Source organism: Pararge aegeria, chromosome 4, assembly GCF_905163445.1.
Source record: "Pararge aegeria chromosome 4, ilParAegt1.1, whole genome shotgun sequence".
NCBI lineage: Eukaryota > Metazoa > Arthropoda > Insecta > Lepidoptera > Nymphalidae > Pararge > Pararge aegeria.
The window spans coordinates 7,594,383-7,611,017 of NC_053183.1; the positions used below are offsets into that span (position 1 = coordinate 7,594,383).

The window sequence follows — 16,635 nt, forward strand, 5'->3', positions numbered from 1 at the left end:
AACCCCCCCTCAGACTGTAGTGAGGCTTGTGTAGTGACGGGTAGTTAGCCCAATAGCACGTCTTTTTATATAGCACGGTTGGGTGGTTACTAGCAATGATCGAAGCCTCCCACAAGACCAGACCAGAGAAAATTCTTAAATTATAAATACGCAGAATCTCAAACCCGGGAACTCCAGCATCAACCACTTAAATCCACACCGTTCACCGATGCGCGAGGGACGTTGTCAAAAGCAAATGAAATCAAGTGTGAAAACACCTGTATATGATCATTTGGTAACAGTAAAATTATCATATAAAACGTCACAACGTTGGCTTTTTGTTACCGTGGGATGTCTTTCACATTTCCATGTTACTTTCTACAACATACGTCAAACAAGTCGGTCTTTTTCTCAAAACCGGTAACAGCGAATGGGATATATCTCAATATGCCGTAACGTATTACGTTTGAAGTCATTTTACCGTGAGAGCCTGTGAGGACATCTTCTATTTCCGTACCACTTTCTATTAATTTAAGAAGGCAATTCCACCTTCTACCGAACCATGGGTTACAAATAGCATTACAAACATTTTTAGATCTAGAATAAACGAAACGAATACTGTTCTTTGGTTAAGGCTTAAATAAATAATTCAGTAGACACCTACTTTTAGTAAAAGTTAACTAACAGCGAGTAAAATGTGAATCTAACATTATTTTAAATTCAAATTCAAATTCCTGTTTTGTTAGAAAGTGGTACATTCATACAAAGATATAAAAGTTAAATAATAGCTAAACGTATTCTGCCTAATAGGAGTGCAAAAAAAAAACCATAACATGAAAATGTATTTATGATACCCAAGTCATAATAAATCAATGCTAACATTATAAGTACCTACAAAAATTATATTATTTTATTATTTAATTAATGATTAAAGATTTATTTATTTCTTAAAGCAGTAGTAGAGCTTTTTAAGACAGCCGGTAAAGTACAACCGTCATGCATATTTTTGCCGGCAAGCAGCATTGTTGCGTTCCGGTCTGAAGGGCGTGGTTGCCGGTGTAATCACGGACACCGGAGGCTTAACCTACGCGACAGGTATATGGACACGGCACGTTTGAAGGACGTTTTCTTTGCATGCCCTGCTCCGTTTATAAGGTTTTACACTTAACATTCTGTACACCATCTGCTTGGTCTGTTGACTTTAAATGCTTTAATTTCATTAAAATTCCTTCCACTTGGCTATCATTACTGAGAAGCGTGAAAACATTATAAGTCTACAAGATAACAGTTATATGTTCCTTCAGTTACCTATGTTCAGTGTTCGTGAAATCATTTTAAAATGTGTATAAAAGCAATTCGATTTCCTGCATTTCAATAGTTAAAAACAATAAGCGTAGCTTGACCCAGAAGGGTTTCTAAGTAAGGTGCATAATTATGAAACAGTAATGTAACGTTAAAATTATTAAACACCACAAAACACGTTTCTTGTATGGGGAACCATACATTCCCTTTGGCATTAGGTCGCAAAAATCCTTAGCATTCTTACTTTTAGTCGTCTGTACAACAGTGGACCTCGTTTGGAAGATTAGACATCTCTCGATTCTATTTAACTATGGACATATCACATACGAGGTGACTAGGGAATATAACGGATACCGGGCAGCAGTGTTCTCTGCGTTACTACTGCCACATGCTGCGATCACCCATCTTGCCCAGGGTGGTGAGACCAGACTATTTTTAAGAAGATAATTAAAATTAGTTTAAGGGAGTGTTCTAGTCCTGGCCAGGTGTAAAATAAAAATTAAAACTAATAATCTGTAAAAGTATTAGAAAAATGGCAGCTTTCTAAGAAAGTAGGTCTGTATATGCCAATCCAAAGGACATGACTATCATTTATGGCTGTCATGTCCAATATATATTCTGATTCAGTCGTTTTCTTCTTCTTCTTTTGCTTTTTTTGGCTTTCAGGTGTGCCAAATCGTTGTATTTCGCCAATGTCACCTGTACTTGGAAGATCCACAAAAGTGATTGTGAAAAAATAAACATTACACAAATATTGAACTACACTTATTAAAAAAAAGTGTGGAGTCTTTAGTAAGTGTTATTCATTAGTTTTATAATCTGCTGAGATTCTGAGCGTGTGCTGTTTTGGCACTACAAGTCACTCGGTGTAAAATGCATACAAATATCACATAACATATTTGCTCCTATTATTTTGCTCGATCATTTGACCCATGACCCACATTTGTTTTTATTATTTCTAATTTAGTGCTCCATGTATTGTTGCCACTTAAGAAAAACAGTTATTTTTGAGCTAACAAATTTTTATTCAAGCAAATGAAACGGCCCCACTGAAAAGTCTCGGCTGAAATAGCAAAATCGTTTTGTTTCAATATTAAACGGCCATCAATTGTTTTATTTCAGACCGGACACGTACGATATCTTGTTCTCAAAGTCGTCATAATGGGTGGCAATGTTAGCAGAGTGTATGGAATTAATTTGTTGTGGCCGCTGTGGCCACACTTTCATACCGGTATAGACTGGGTGAAGTGTGGTGGTGGTTGCAGTACATGCCGGCGCTTGCGCATTCAGTGCCCAGTGATCGCTCATCCGATTCGTTGATTTTCGCGAAGCATTTTCTAACTTGCCCAGTTTACAAGGAAGTGTTTGTTCGCGTGTTAATCGATACCTATTTTACGTAATTGGACGATCATTTTAAGGTAGGTGAAGTTTTATGTAATTAATTAAGTGTTAATTAATAAACGGCCAAGTATTAGCATGCTATTTTTGTTAAAGCGTATTAAGTAAATGCATAAAATATTGGTATATTCTCTATTTAAATAACTTTGTTTAACATTAACAATGATTAAATTAGATATAGATTTTAGACATTTAAATAAATGTACAAGTGCGTGCTAGAACGGGCATGAGGTAGGTTTCCGTTCTTCCATACAGAAAACTTATTACCGAAAACTAAAGTTTGAAATAAATATAAGTATTTTAAGTTGTTGATATATTTTCTTTTACGTATAGGTTTAATAGGTTCTTTAATTTATTTTTTGTGAATAATAATTACTTTCGAAAACCGTTAAATAAAACATAATATTTTAAAATATTAGTCTGCGCACACTACTCTTCCTATGGCTATAAGTACTTTTTGCTGATTAACCTACTTATTTTTAATAAAGCTGTCTTGTTTAAAAAAGTAGCTGGAAGTAAGAAATATTTAAAAAAATAAAGCAATAAAGGATAGCTTCCTATTTACTCAGCTTTCCGTATCAATCTAGCAAATAGCTGGTCTTATTATTAAAGTGAAAAATGTACGAGTAAACTCTACATGTGTTGAAACATTTCTCAACTTGACTGCAAAATATTAGGATTTTCCGCAGAAAATATGGCTACAAACTGTTAGTATTAATCTTAAAATAAAATTCTATCTCCAAAAGTTATTTCATGCATCATGCTTAAACTTCCTAAAAGAGTATTTTTTAAGCAATTTAAATATCACTTGGTTCCACGGTGAAGTAAAACATCGTGAGGAAACCTGTTTACCTGAGAATTCATAATGTTCTCAAAGGAGTGTGAAGTCCACCAATCCGCACTGTTAAAGGCCGCTGATGGACTACGGCCTTTAACATCTTCTCATTGTGGCAGGTGACCCGTGCTCTGTAGTGGGCCGGCAATGGGTTGATATGATGATGTTGCTTCAACTCTAGCGTGGTCTAGAATTTGGTTTACATTTGTTTTTCGAATACAACACTTCCTAACCGCTAAGACGCATTGAGACAGCGTTGTGCAAGAAAAAAAGCAATGTCCCGCTTTTCTTTTCCAGTATATTACCGTATCGAGTCTATGCTAATCTATACCTGTATTAATAATAGCTGTTGCCCGCGACTTCGTCTGCGTTAAAATTTTGATTTGCCCTTCAATTAGAAGAAAACCCGAGACCGCCTACGCCTATCTTCAGCGGAACCACAAAATACAGTTTCATGATTTATACGTAATCAAATCAGGTCACAATAAATTAGAAATACATACTCTCAAGTTTATATTATCTACATCTGATTTATAAAAGCAAATAAAAAAGAATATTAGTAGTGTGCACTTGAGACAGACTTAAGCGAATGCCCGCAACTTCATCAGCGTTGCATTCTGTTGTACGTGTATCTCTGACTTATTAGCCCATTTATTCATAATATTAATGAAAACCATATCCCTAAAAAGTAATATCTAAAAAAACGTTAATATAAGTGTTTTTTATTTATAATTACTAGCCTTAATGATTAGCATATATCCTTGTCTCTGACCTCGAAAAATAGGACTTTCTTACAAACTTACAATTTACCCCTTTTGGGGTAGTTTTTCAAAAAATATTTTCTCATCTTATGTCTTTGCTTTAAATGTAACGTACTTTTTAAATTTCATGTTTATAGACTAACACTAAACATTAAAAAAACAGCACAAACTGTCACCACCTATTTTACCACCCTTGAGGGGGGATTTTTCAAAATAATTTATAAAGATTTTAATAATTTAACGCTGTAATTAATATCTACGTCCGTAAAGGAACCCAAATTTCAAGTTGGTAGAGTTTGTTTTATTGTTTGCTTGTTTTATTTTCGTAAGAAAGGTAAATTATTGAGAAAGGTTGTAATAAGCTTTTCATAAAGGAGCTTAGCAAACGAGATGAAAAGGCAGACGGGTGATGCGATGTGGGTTACCTAAATTGTGAAAGTTCTCTTATTCCATAAGTCGTCCAACGTCCTTCAGTACTCTGAGAGGTGTTCATTTAAACTAAGTTCATAGCAAAATGTGACTTTAACAACAAAACTAATCGAGCTGTAATTCGATTTAGACTCATAAGTTAGATCATAATTTAATACTCCGAGGAGCCCCACTTTCTCCCACTAGATTAATCCACTATAAGCTTTCTTAAGAGATTAACCGTTGTTATTATTAATTAAAAAGGGATTTTAGTATGAAAGGGTTTTTAAGTGTGAATTCTGATGCAGCTATCTTTCGTTAATATTAAAAGCAGCACAACATGGAACAGGTCTGTTTTCAAATTTACAACATTTCCTTTAAAAGGCCTTTTTGATGGCTTATTGGCGCAGTGGGTAGCGGCCCTTCTTTCCGAGCCCAAAAGAAGTGTTGGGTTTGATTCCCACAACTTGAAAATGTTTTCACAAACATTTATCTGTATATTTTATAAGTATTTATGTGTATTCATCACATATCTTAGTACCCATAACACAAGCTACACTTGCTTTGGGGCTACATGGCGATGTGTATTGTCGTTGCATATTTATTATAGCTTAAGTGGCAATAGGCCGGGTACATAGTTCGGAGAAAGGATGGACGTTGGGGTCCCGTGAAATTTGGAACTCCCTACAAGAGACCTATGTCCAGCAGTAGACGTCTGTCGGTTGATATGATATTAATTATTTAAAAAAACATTTATCACCGATGAATCTCGATGAATACGTTGACAACGCATAAAAATTAAGTGGTTACAACTTACAAGTAGGTTAATGTGAAAAAATGCCATTTTATTTTGTAATCGTGGTAGCAATTTTGCAATTTTGTATTGTAGAGTGGTAGTAATCCTGCTTCATTGATATTCGGTTAATTCAAGGCCATCTCTTTCTTTAAAGAAAGCGGGGCTAGCGTGTCTGCAAACATTTCGTAATCAAATGTCGCGCTCGGGCCATTTGCTGCGTAATGCTTATTTACAGCTTACAGCAATATAGCGCCGTCACTTAAAATGATCATCGTGTTGCGAAAACCTACATTTAAACACCGCTTTTACATTCGAAAGGCAAACAACCTTATAAATATAATAGCGATACGTATTGTATTTAGCGAGCCACATTGTATTTCATTAGAACAAGGTTTTGACGGCATGTTTGTATGTCATTTAATGCTAAGGCTTTGTTTAGTTTATGTACATTGTGAGTTTAGGTCAACTCTTGCAAATCGATTTTGACCTACTATATTACCTTCTGTAAAAATATTAATATTAGAAGTAGAAATAAACTTGTTGTGCAGTTTGCTACATAAAATTGGTAATTCATACAAAGGAAATTGTTTATTATTGTGTAACAAATTACTAAATGGAATCTTTAAAATGTCTTTTAATATGTTCAAAGTTTTTATAAAAAATAAGCCTTAAAATAATCCTATTAGGATTACTAGAAGGATAAAAAAGCTCTGTCGAAACGATAAAAGAATTGCTCTAACTTAAAATATATAGCATAGCTCAATATTAATTAACCGTGTGATGGTGATACCAAAAAATAAATTATAAGGTTAAGTTTGTTGTGGGCTCTTCTTAGACCAGGGCGCGTGTGGAACCCTCGTTTAGTTTAAGTTGGCGAAAGTAGTTATCACAATCACCTCACAATTACGCATACACATGTGTATGACGCTTCATAAGTGTCTGTAATATGACATGAATAGAGAATTTGAATTTTTACTGATAAGCAACATCTCTAGTGATGACTTTATTTATTAAAACGATTAATTTACACCGCTACAAATAAGGAACGAAAAGAAGAACAGAAAACAAAATAACATAATACAAAAGACTGCTTATTGTATAGAAGCGCTCCAAACAATCTTGGGATTAACACGATGAGCAGAAAAACGTCGCCTTAGCGAAACAAGAGTGTCAACAATATTAAAATAATATTGCTGTAAGCACCTAGTCGTTAGAAGTATCTATCATAATTTTTCCATAGTGTTTATATAACAGCGAATTGAGTGCATCAGAATAATAAGAGCATAATAAAACTAAACAATTCTGATTATGTGCGTAATTAATTTTAACAGTACTTTTATGACGAAACACTTCTGTATTGCTTCAAATCGAATGTGCCTTAACTAGATTGCATCATATCAAGAAGTTCGCATTGGTGTCACATGGGTTATGACTTTAAAAGTTATAAACAAGATCTACTTACCTATTTAACTCTATATCTAGATAGGTACCTAGATATAATAATGTTCAAAGGTAACGTATACAATGATCAACCATATCAAATTAAAAATCTTTTATATTTCAAATAAAATAGAGTGACTTAACAATCGCAATTGACATGTAACAATTTAACAGTATACTTATTTTTGTAAGAAGAAGGGTAACACAGGGTTTTTTTCTAAATCCTATTATCTATTTATCATGTCTAATTAATGTTCTACTTCAAAATAGAGCTTAGACCTCCCACGTTGCTCTAATGTGGGTGTAGGTAATGAAAACGTCGGGAAACCTTGGCTTTATCGTCTTTTGTGAGCACGGATGTGACTAGCATAGCCAAACTTCATCGGTCATCCGTCGGTTGCACGATCTTCGGTAAAGTAGCACGTTGCTTAAAAAGTATGGTATAAGAAGTACCAAACCCAACATATTTTCCAACTATTAACAGAAGAACTAAAAGTTAAAGCCAAACTCCTGATGTTAAAAAATTAATAAATTTTGTCGATATGATATATAGGTAAAATAAATAGATTTTTCTTTAATCATCAGACTCTAGACCTTGCCAAGATGAAACTAATGACTCCAAACTCGAGTGGTTTTATAACAGATCAAATCGGCTTCTGGACATAATAATATTTCATCCTATTTTCAGATGCATTTTATTTCATAACATTACAAGCCCTTGACTGCAATCTCAAGTGATGACACAGTCTAAAATCGTAGCTGGCTAACCTGTTAGGGATATTTTAAACCATATAACAATGGTAGTTACCATAACCTCTTAGCGGTAGCAATTTAGCGTACCAGGCGAGATCTGAAAAAAATCCGAAATTATAAATTCCTAAATTGTCCTACTTACATCACAACGTTCACCTTTGCTACATGCATTATGCAGAACATCAAAAATTGCATGTAAAATTGTTTTTAGGGAACCAGGATGTGGTTCACTTAAACCTGAGAAAGTAAATAAAAGCTTGTAAAACCCCTCATAAATGAATAACAAAAGTTGTTTGTTTTTTCTTCTTTAGTAGTGTGCTATAGTTAGTTATACTAACAAACTTTAACGGCACTTATTTAAATCGTTTTACTGCCTGATCCCCCTGTTTTTGTTCTTTAAAATAGTAACTGTTTTATTCGTTTATACTATTTTACTATCTGATTGGTTTATGTATAAAATGTACCCATATAAATGTAATTTATCAAAAACAAACAATAAATTTATGAGAATCGCTATTCAAAATGTATCTAAATATTTTGTTGGTTAGATTATTTTGGCAACCCATTCTTGCGTTTTATTTAGATTGCTCTCAATCTTATTCACTGTTCCATTTAAAAAAAACCTGTCAAGTGTGAGTCTGCTTTGCGTGGATTCCGTACATAAATCATTATTCCAGTTCCTCGGGGAAATTAAACACTTCGCTACAATTTTCTTGCGAGGCCTTCCGTGTGATATTCCGTAATTTATTAAAAAAGTTATGTTCAGTATTCGTGAGGAAACGGAGGAGAGTTTTCCATAATGTTCTCGAGAGCGTGTGAAGTCTACCAAACAGCTTTTGTCCAGCGTGGTGGACTACGGCCTAAACTCTTCTCATTCTGAGAGGAGAACAGTGCCCTATAGTGGGCTGTACACAGTGGGTGGATTGTACACAGGGCACTGGAGAAGGGTTTAGGCCGTAGTCCACCACGCTGGACAAGTGGAGGTTGGTAGACAGGGTACAGGGTAGATGATGATGATAATTCTCTTGATAGCTTTTAAACTTGACACTAAAATTAGTTTCCAATTTAAACTTTCACTTTTTACTATCTATATACCTTCTGTAAATTAAATTCGGCGAAAATAGGCTCCGACAGATGGACAAGCAAACAGACACGCGAGAGAGAGAAATGAAATCCTTATAGATAGGGTTTAATTTCTCCTTTATAATGCATGGAACTCTAAAAACGAGCAATAATATCATAACCGAATTAATCAACACCGGAATCGAGGTAAAGATATTGCATCGTCTACATTGCGTAAGTGAGGCAAAAAGAACTGGCTCCTATTAACTTGCCGCTCCATTTCAGGCGATATGTTTGTACACTTCGGGTATGACAACAAACTGGAAATACATCAGAAAGCGAACGCTTGCCCATAGAGATAATTCTAGAGATGTAGTCCTAACATATTTTGACAGGACTAGGTCGTATTCATATTATAGATAGATAGGTGGAGAAACTCTCTATTGTACACAACTAAATTAAAAATATGAATGAATGAATGAATATACTTTTATTGCACACCAAAAAGAAAAGTATAACAAAATAACGTATACAATTTAGCGGCCTTATCGCTTCATAGCGATTTCTTCCAGGCAACCAATGGCGAAGAAAACAAATACAAAATATCATACTATATGAGTGTTATTTATAACTATGTATAGCTTGACAAGACCGCATAACTTGCAATTTTTTTCGAGCTTTTACTTGAAGAAATACCAATTAGCAACGAAAAAAATTTAAATTTGTAACCAAAATATTATAATTAGCTTTAGTTTTAAGTACTATCTAAGTATATAAGTATTTTTTTTGTGCATACTTGAAAAAATAAATATTTGACTTAGACTTTTTTATTTTATGTTGAAAATTTCACCGAATCGAGTGAACCAGAAATATTTTCAAGAATAACTCATCTTTTTATCGCTGTGTAGAACTTCTCATATTATTTATTAATAATTTAATTTGTTTTTACCTAATTTAGCGGTACTCAGCACCTGAAGTAAATTTACATAATTGAGGCCTATTTTAATAAAGAAAGTTCGTTTTTGGCCTTGAACCAAGAGGTTCAATGCAGCCATTTTATATATATACGCTTGGCCACTTCACATCACTCCGTCACGATAGTTTTATTTATTTTTATTAGACTCTTTATTTTTAGTGTAAAAATTGTTATTAAGTTAGGGAAATAAAAGGAATAAAAATACAAGATGGAAGTAGCATACAGAAGGCGGCCTTATCGGTTAGAAGCGATCTCTGCCTGGCAACCTTAGAATTAGGAACATATAACGGTTTAGTTGACCCTGAGATAGTTTACGGTTTTCATAAAAAATGTATGGTTCTGATCGGTTCCAATACAAAGTCAAAGTTAGCCTTTATTTAAATAGAATGTATCTAGGAGGCACTTATGTTGTTCATATAGTGATAAAATAACGGTGGTAAAAATAAAATTGTCTATTTATTTACACATATTACAAATTTTTATAAACGAATACCTTGTACCATTCGTAAGCTTTTTTATATGAAATCATTTAAGTTATAACATGATTTTACTATGAGCTTACATCACGCATCACGAATAACTGTCTTGTGAGTATCTACTACCAAATAACAAATAAATCAAATTGAAGCGACTATCTTTTTTCTGATTTCGAAATAATTGCCTCGTCTAAAGCACATAATGATTATTTATTGTTTAATTATAGCGCGTGTAATCGGCGTTACGTTTCATGATTTCACAAGATGACATTTTAACCTATATTTCTAAAGGACCCAAAAAAGCGTATAGCTTAGAATAAAAAACGGCCAAGTGCAAGTGAGAGTCGCGCAATCATGGTTCCGTACATATAATTAAATAAATAAATAAATATACTACGACAATACACACATCGTCACCTAGCCCCAAAGTAAGCGTAGCTTGTGTTATGGGTACTAAGATGACTGATGAATATTTGCAATAAACATATACCCAGACACTGAAAAACATTCATGCTCATCACACAAACACTTTCCAGTAGTGGGAATCGAACCCACGGCCTTTGACTCAGAAAGCAGGGTCGCTGCAAACTGCGCCAATCGGCCGTCAAATGATTATTTATTTGTTGTTTTTTGCTATATATCTGTGTTGATAGAAATGAGCGGTATATGGTTTTTCTTACTTGTGCTATAAAGCACGAGTAAAAAAGTTTCTGGGCAAATGGTATGATTCTTGCAAAATTCTAGGTTAGCTGGAATTTAACCGAGGTAGGCCTAATGATGGCAAATGACATAAAATGAAGAAGTCCTCTCTTAAAACGAGCGATATATTTTTTTTATGGTAGACATTGCTTTCGTGGATGCTTGTAGATTCTCTTGCGAGTGGAAATATATGCAGCAGAAACAGCCGTTTATTTTTTTATTGCGTTGACGTAGAAGTTAGTGTTTTTCTCAACGCGCTGCGGAGAAAGAGTCATAAAAGACAGCAAGACGTACGACGAAGTGATCCTACAAGGCTTTCTTTTTTTCATTTTAAGTTACGAAACCCTAGAAACGATTATGCACTGGCACTCTAATCGCACTATAAACAGTTTTTTTTATTAATATTTATTATTCTTAATAAGTATACATTGGTTTCCGTATATTACAAAATAGTTTTGAGCCTCTTACTTAACTTTTTAAAACGGTTTTACGTAGCTTCTTGCCCTGTTTGTTATTTGTTTGGGCAAAATTTTGTTGATTATATATTACCCCTTCCTGTTGACAGATAAATTATTTATTAGGTGTGTAACCTTAAATTCTGATGAAAATTTAATCCAAGATGGCCACCTCCAAAAAATCTATAATTTCTTTTTTCAGAACTTCTGCAATTCGTATTATTGCATATACTTGTTTCATTGTTCTTGTGCAACCTCCTCGGTATTCTGGTGATTTAAAAGGTTTGCATGTTAAATTTCGGCCCACGAGGTACAGAGTGCGATGCCCAGTTCAGGCCAAAAATTGTAAGGCATTAAATTCATCTCAGTACGACTCCAGCCAAGAGTTAGGAAATTACCGGTGCCGTCTCTCTTGTAGAACATCGATCCAGTTTATTATCAATGCTTTTTGACAACAATTATTAAAGCTCGCCAACCTGTATTTAACAAGTACGAAAGGTCTAAGTTCTGAACTCCTTTGGCATGAGAAAGGAGGCCGTGTGTGTGTGGCCGCAAAATATGAATATTATGATGACACTAGGTACCCTTTAAACATCATTTCGATCCGATAACCAAGCACGTACAAAAATTAAACATACAACTACGAGTATGTTCTTTTACGCCTTTGGTTACGTGAAAGAGATCGCTATGTAGCGATAAGGCCGTCAAATTCTATCCTATATCTAACTTGCCTATGGATTCTTGTTTTCTGATATATTTTTTATCTGCGTTGTACAATAAATTAGTATTAATTTATGAATTAGTTTTGAAGAAATTATAAATTGCACCACACAGATTCTCCTGCTTTTCGCGGAGTATAGCAATTTAAGCTTAATTTCGATAATATTTATGTAGGTATATGAATACGTACGGTACATACACCATAACTATATTTTTTTAAATTTATGTCTGTCTGTCTGGTTGTTTGCTCCGGCTAATCTCTGAAATGGCTGGACCGATTTTGACGGGACTTTTATTGGCAGGTAGCTGATATAATAAGGAGCAACTTAGGCTATGTTTATATATAAAAAATAAAAAAAAATTGGAAAAATAAAGTAATGTAGTCAAGTCCAAGTACTGTCCAGTACCGCGCGCAGCACACGGTAATGTCACCGCTGGGCCATCACGTAGGGCACCTCCCAGCACTTCTTCACACCAACGGTTTAAATAGTATAAAAGTTTAATACATAAAAGAGTTTGTTTGTTTGTTTGTTTACTTGCACGCGATGATCTCAGGAACTTCTGGTCCGATTTGAAAAATTCTTTTAGTTTTTGATTGCCCATTTGTCGAGGAAGGCTGTAGGCTATATATCATCACGCTCAGACCAATAAGTGCATGGCATCAATGAAGAATGTTTTAAAATCCTTTCGAGAGCTTTCGCCGCGTGCTCTGCATAAACGGTTAAAGTTTCGATAAATAAATAAATAATATACTAGGACAATACACACATCGCCATCTAGCCCCAAAGTAAGCGTAGCTTGTTTTATGGGTACTAAGATGACTGATGAATATTTTTATGAATAATATACATAAATACTTAGAATATACATATAAACACCCAGACACTGAAAAACATTCATGCTCATCACACAAACATTTACCAGTAGTGGGAATCGAACCCACGGACTTGGACTCAGAAAGCAGGGTCGCTACCCACTGCGCCAGTCGGCCGTCAAAACAACTTTGTCATGCATGATTTTATCAAGTTGCCTTCAAAAGTTATAAAAGAAGTCGGCCACAGTTTATCTTTTAAGATTGACTTATACGCGGATGAAGTGGCGAGGGACTGCTCGTAAATAAATACAATATAGGTACCTACCTTCCACTGCAAACCGATGCGATTAACCTTTGGCTACAAAGCCCTAGATTGGTATTCTTCGAAAATACGCATACCGGACTTTTAGTTGAACTTTCACCGTTTGTTAACAGAGTGTCACGGCTTGTTACATCATCGGTGTCACTAGAGGTGAGTTATATTTACACAAGCGATATCATAAATGTGAAAATGAGGCCAATTTTCTAGCAGCATGGCTAGCATAAACAAGATACTACTTTTTAGATTTTTAGGATATAATAATGTTTATTATGTGGATAATAATAATGTTTATTATGTGGATAATATATTAATTTATTTATTTAATTACATATTGCACACATAGCAACTATAAAATACAAAATTTTAAAAACTTCACAAATTATTTAGATGTTAATATTTATAGGTTATAGTTATTACGTAGGTACATTTACATCCCAAATACCTATGTGTAATTATAAAACAATCCAATTGTTCATTGACTACTGAACTAGTATAAACTGTGTTTCAGTAGTCATTATATCCCTAGTTAGAGGAGATAATCAGGGGATATAATTTTTGTTTCCTGCCTGTGCTAGCCTAACTGGGGCACAGGTTTGGAGAGTAGATGAAACTGTTGGAGGAACTGTGAGGAGTAGGAGGTCGACGACCTCCCTGGCACAGCGCTGAGCGCTGTGGTTTTAGTGGGAGGTCCTGGGTTAGATACGCCCCATTGCGGAATTAATATTGTTAAATTTTCCCTCATCTGGTCTGGTGGGAGACTTCGGCCGTTACCACCTTACCGACAAAGATGTACCGCTAAGTGATTTAGCGTTCGTGTACGATGTCGCGTAAGAACCGATAAGGGGTATAAGTTTAATATAACTGCTATCAGTGGCGTGCTTAGAGGGTACGCACAGGGTATACAGAGAGAGATAAAGTACTTAAGGATAGTCATTGTAAGAGTAATAAAAACCCTACCCTTAAGTATTTATAGCTCGTACTGGGGATTTTCTTCATTTTATATTATCTGCATACCCTGTGCATACCCTCTATGCACACCACTGACTGCTATACCCCGACAGGTTAGACCGTTATCATCTAAGATTGCATCACTATTAATAAATAATAAGAAATAAGGATATAGGTAGATTTGGTCCATTCCCTGTAAAGGGTATATCCTTCTTAGGATAGCAGTGTAGGTCATCTTGTGTAATATAAATAAAAATATTATTTACATTTTAAAAAAGGTCGATCTGTAGAACTTTAATTTTCTTTCCCATTTAACTAACTCCGGCTATTACAATGTATAAACATAGAGCAAAGCTTTCCAACTTCCGATTACATTAAATTCCACTGTACGTATATCTTCCGCATGTAAGAAATCGGGGCGGGGTGAACAGTTTTACAGTGAATGATGGACGCTATTAACTGGCAATTGTATGTTCTTACCCTCAGTCCTCTGTTCCAAGTCACAGTGAATACCATCATTACCAGTGATGCCAGTTTTAAAAAACTTTCTCAATATTGAGTAAAAATTACTTCAATGTTTGGGTTTTCTTGATGTGCTCTCAGGTTCAGGGGAGAGCACTGTGGGATTTTGCTGAGGGGGCAAGTTGGATGCTCTCTTACCAAGCGTTAACTTAGGGCCATCCATTGCATATTGCTACGATTTTTTTTACAAATTCGACAGTTTCATTTATCTTTCCTTGTAACAGGTAGGTTTGGTTCAAATCTTGTAAATAAAATTTTACTCCCTCCTGTTAACTGTGTAATTTAGTTTAGATGACAATTATTTTATGTGTATTATCGATAATCTATATCAATCCACTGGTGGACTAAAGACAGGTTAAGTCTTTAGTCCACCAGTGGATTGATATAGATTAAAGACAGGTTAATTGAAAGAAGAAAAGCCCACAATCACCGCCCAGAGCAAAACGGGTTAGTGATCTAACTAGATAGTGGTAGAAGCACAGAGGATGATGTGGGAGTGTGAGGGGTGGGGAAAACTGTATTCTTATCTGCCTTAGGTGTTAAGAAGTTATGATAAAAGATAACATTTTAGGCTTTTCGAAGAAAAGAAAAGTATGGGAATTTATTAATTGTTCAGTGGCAACACTAAAGGAGCCTGTTGTCGATTGATCGTACATTTCTGCACATTCAGCACTTTTTGTTTAATCTTCCTCATTTCTACTTTAGAGACTAAACGTTTGTATTTATTCGCAATAGAATCACTAGATATATCTCTTTTAAATAATTTATTATTAAGATGATTTAAATAATCGACTAACTAGATATAGAGACTAGATATAGAGACTAGATCATCATATTAATCCATAACCAGCCCACTACAAGCCACGGGTCTCCTTCAATAATGAGAAGGCTTTTTGTTCACAGTCCACCACGCTGGCCCAATGGGTGGATAATATCAGCTACGAATAAAAATGGTAAATGCATAAGCGGGTACATAGTTCCTCGCTTGGTAATAAAGTTCCTCATGATGATAGCTTTAGAAAATAATTAATCAGTGATAATATTATCCTTTCTGTGTCATAATATGAGTAGACGGTTTGGGTACCCGGTTAAACAAGAGTGGTTGAAATATTATGTTAGGTTACTACAAATGTAATGTTTTTTTAAATCAAAAGTTAAATAAAAGAACAGAAAAATAACCGGTTTCTTATAGAAAAATCTTATTGAATTTTAAAATAATGTTGGAAATACAGTAATTGGTAAGTTTTTTTCTCTCTCTTATTATCTTATTTCTGAACCAGTGTGCCTGAAAACTTCTTAAAGCAGGCCTACTTAAAATTGATGAATTCTGAATTTGAATATAAAAGTATGTCAAAACACGTGTACTCTCAACATGTACATTCAGCTATTAGTTAACAATACACCGGGAATGCCTGGGGAGCCGTTGTCTCTCGCTTCATTTAACATAACTCCTCTTATTTCCCAAAGGAACAAAACTCTCGCAAATTTTTCAGTAGGTACAAAAGCTCTTGGGGTGATCGTCCCTAACGCTGATTAGATGTTCATTTTTACCGCATCATATATTTTTCACGGAAGTCACATAATTAGCATATTAGCGGCGATAGAGCATTCGGTAGGAGCTCGACTTCACTTTCGGGGGGCCGAGTTCGTATCCCGCACAACGCACCTCTAACTTTTCTAAGTTATATGTGCTTTTTAAGTTATTTAAATATCACTTGCTTCAAAGGCGAAGGAAAACATCGTGAGGAAACCTGAATGCCTGTGAGAGTTCTCCATAATATTACGGCCTAAACTCATCTTATTGTGACAAAACATGAGAAAGTGTGTCGGTTTGGTTTATCTTTTACCTTATATTTGGCTCAATCGTTGTGCCGATCTTAATGATTTTTGGCACAGGCATTACTGTTTTTTGTCGGGGAAAATAAAGAAAATAATAATGAAAAATGGAATGAGAATGGATTAATAATAA

General features: G+C 34.8%; 1 protein-coding gene across 1 annotated transcript in view; it reads left to right on the forward strand.

The window, feature by feature from the left end:
* Positions 1–2,541: 2,541 nt before the first annotated feature.
* The window catches only part of LOC120637847 (nose resistant to fluoxetine protein 6-like), a 97,256-nt gene continuing 83,162 nt past the window's right edge, over positions 2,542–16,635 (forward strand). The window contains exon 1 of the mRNA XM_039909882.1: positions 2,542–2,699. The gene's annotated coding sequence lies outside the window, so the exon portion shown is untranslated. The remainder of the gene's footprint in view (positions 2,700–16,635) is intronic.